The sequence below is a fragment of the Gouania willdenowi genome, unplaced genomic scaffold, assembly GCF_900634775.1.
Source record: "Gouania willdenowi unplaced genomic scaffold, fGouWil2.1 scaffold_172_arrow_ctg1, whole genome shotgun sequence".
In the NCBI taxonomy this organism is placed as follows: domain Eukaryota; kingdom Metazoa; phylum Chordata; class Actinopteri; order Blenniiformes; family Gobiesocidae; genus Gouania; species Gouania willdenowi.
In genome coordinates, this window is record NW_021144923.1 from 132979 (window position 1) to 136554 (window position 3576).

A 3576-nucleotide genomic window follows, 5' to 3' on the forward strand; every position below is an offset into this window, starting at 1 on the left:
CCTTTGGTCTGTATTTCCATCATAAGTTTAGTCTTAAATTTTCTTAAGGTGGTATTAAAAAGTCATAAATATATATTATTATATTCTTTCTACCTGTAGTCACCCTGTATTTATCATCATCATGCTTGTAACCTATGTGAATAGATGCTTGTAAAATAAAAATGTACACATTGTTTTTTTTTTACATTTAAACTTTTATTAAACATCAATTTCAGATGCACTCCTGGAAAACAAACATATTCATATTAATAATTCATATTTTTGAATATTAATTCTCATTTGTTCCTCTACAAAATGCATCTTGTAACTGTAGAGGATGATGACATCATTTGTCACACATACATAGCAGAGAACAGAGAGTGACAGTGAGGAGGTCATAAACTGATTAATATTTTCACCCTCATGGACCACATGGTCAGAATGCTCTGCCAGATGTGCTCCAGTGTTTAAGTCGTGTCGTTACTACAGTTCTTCAATCACTTTCTAGCATAGATGGCCACAGACAGAGCGATGCCACCAATGGCTACTGCAGTGGCACCAAGCAGCCACTTCCAGCTCCAACCCCCTTGCTCCCTCTTGCAGGTGGCCAGATCAATCTTCTCAGTGGGGGGCAGCAGCTTCAGGACTGGAGCATCAGTAGCTTCCAGGAGCGTAATTTCCAACTCAACCGCTGACTTAACCTGGAAGAGCGCCTTCTCTCCCATTCCCATGAATCGCACCGCTACATCCACTGCCCGGAACACTTTCCCGTCTCCCAAAGTGAACGACAACTCCGGGTCCTTTTTGATCAGCATCCCATCTAACAGACGTGTTATTAGATGAATCTTTACAATCTGTCCAACATGTGGCCTACTGTATCTTCCTCTTCCAGCCTGCAGCACCTTTTTCATTAGCGAACCATTTCTAAAGATATCTATCCACTCATCAGCAGGTGGTTGGGGGTCAGTTTCTCTCCTCATGAACTGATCCATGTCAATCTTATTCTCACTCTTCACGACTGGTGCACTGTCACTGCTTTGGTAAACAACCTGAAACACAAGAAAACATATTATAAGTAGATTACCATTATTAGCTGGCAGCTTCTGAGCAGGGGTAGTCAATTATAATTGTAATCATGTAATTGATAATTAATTACAAAGATGGTGTAGTTATAATTGTAATTTTAAAAATCTGTCGTAATCTCATTAAATTCTAGTTAAGTTCAGATAATTTACTTTGCAATTGTAATTGCAATGTTTACTTAATGCAAAACTGGTGAACATGTTCTACACATATGTAGTTAAAATATTATTAAAATGTTTATATCAAGCTTTCCCACATTTTACCATTTTAAAAGTGTATTTTACAGCTGACTTAAGACCCGTTATCATATGAGATGCTAACAGAAAGCTAACAGAAGAGAAAGATGAATTTTCATTAGGTTATCTATTTCTGGTTGAGTATTTCTGATTAATTGTAAAGTAAATGATAACGTACTGTAAGTGTAATTTGATTTCTGAGGCTAAAAAATCAATAAATTGTGATTCAATTGTAAATGGAAAAATTGCTGGTCACTGTAATCATAATTGACTTGTTAGATTGTCCTCTGTGCCAAAAGATGGTATGAGATTTACCGTTTAAGAGTAGCTTAGTATTAGTGTCTCATCTGTGGGAAGGATGTTAATTCTGGGACGTATTAGTCTTTCTTTGAATCAGGGGCTGTTCCAGATGTTTCCTATTCTCTCCTATCTGCAGCTTTGGGCTTTCACACTATGTCTGTGTTTTTCTCCTGAGTAAGTATCAATCAATCAATCAATCAATCAATCAATCTTTATTTGTATAGCGCCAAATCATAACCAATGGTATCTCAAGACACTTTACAGTAGAGCAGTCTTAAGGACGGACTCTTCATTTTATGGATACACACATATGCATATATACGTATATACACATACATATGTATCCCACACCCAACATGAATTCATCATGGCGGCAAGGAAAACCTTCTGTTAAGCAGCAGGAACCTTGTGTGGATCCCATTCCTATGATGAACAGCCATCCACGTTATGCTGTGTTGGGTGTGTGTAGAGGAAAGGGTGGAGACAGAGTTGTTGAGACTCTGTAACTCCACACTGAGGATCCCACGGACCTGCAAGACAAAAGCCAGAAGGAGTACAGGAGCAAACACACAAGGGAAGAAGCAGACATAGAGGGAGTGTTTGAGAGAGGAATGGGACCCTCTCCGGTCCCTCTCTAACCTAAATGACCTCTCTCTTAACGCCCTCTCCAACCTCTCTCCAACCGAGCATGCCAGACCCCCCCAGCAGTCTATGCCTATTGCATCTTAATTATGAGCTATGAGCTGGTTCCTAACTAAAAGCTTTACCAAAGAGGAATGTTTTGAGCCTAACCTTAAAGGTAGAGAGGGTGTCTGCCCCCCGAACCGTGGTTGGTAGATGGTTTCAGAGAAGTGGGGCCTGATAACTGAAAGCTCTTCCTCCTATACTACTTCTAGAGACAAATGGAACAACGAGTAGTCCAGCATTTTGAGAGCGTAGTGTTCTGGGGGGATTGTATGGCACTACAAGCTCCTTGAGATAGACTGGTGCCTGTCCATTTAGGGCTTTATAAGTGAGAAGAAGAATCTTGAATTCTATTCTATATTTTATGGGAAGCCAATGCAGAGAGGCTAATACAGGAGTAATGTGATCTCTTCTCCTAGTTTTAGTCAGTACACGTGCTGCAGCATTTTGAACCAGCTGAAGTGTCTTAAGTGACTTGCTCGGGCAGCCTGCTAAAAGAGAATTACAATAATCCAGTCTAGAGGTAACAAAAGCATGGACTAGTTTTTCGGCGTCGCCCTGAGACAGGATAGATCTGATTTTAGCAATGTTACGGAGATGAAAGAAGGCAGTTCTTGAAGTTTGTTTTATGTGAGAGTTGAAGGATAAATCCTGATCAAATAGAACCCCAAGGTTTCTAACAGTTGTGCTTTGTGCCAGCGTAATGCCATCTAGGGCAGTTAGGCTAGCATAGGTTTCTCTAAGGTGCAAATGGCCCACCTATCGTGGGCCCAGTACAATGACCTCAGTCTTGTCTGAGTTGAGAAGAAGAAAATTTTGGTCCATCCAGGCCCTAATGTCCTTTAGACAGGCCTCAAGTTTAGATAGCTGATTTGTCTCACCTGGCTTCATTGATACATACAGTTGGGTATCATCAGCATAGCAGTGAAAGTTAACAGAGTATTTTCTCATAACATTACCAAGGGGGATCATATAGATACAGAAGAGGATTGGACCTAGCACAGAGCCCTGAGGAACCCCGTAGCTTACTTTAGTGTACACAGAAGACTTATTATTCACGTGTACAAACTGGTACCTATCAGATAGGTAGGATTTAAACCAGTTTAGGGCAGTCCCTGTGATTCCAAGTAATTTCTCTAATCTCTCTAGTAGAATATAGTGATCTATAGTGTCAAAAGCTGCACTAAGATCTAATAAAACCAGGACTGAGAGTCGTCCTTCATCTGAAGCCCAGAGTAGATCATTAGTTACTTTAACTAAAGCAGTCTCTGTGCTGTGTTGAGCTCTAAACCTG

At 40.2% G+C, this 3576-nt stretch overlaps 1 pseudogene; it reads right to left on the reverse strand.

Annotated features, from left to right (window-relative positions):
- Nucleotides 1-256: 256 nt before the first annotated feature.
- Nucleotides 257-1773, reverse strand: LOC114458730 (peptidyl-prolyl cis-trans isomerase FKBP8 pseudogene; annotated as a pseudogene).
- Nucleotides 1774-3576: the final 1803 nt, after the last annotated feature.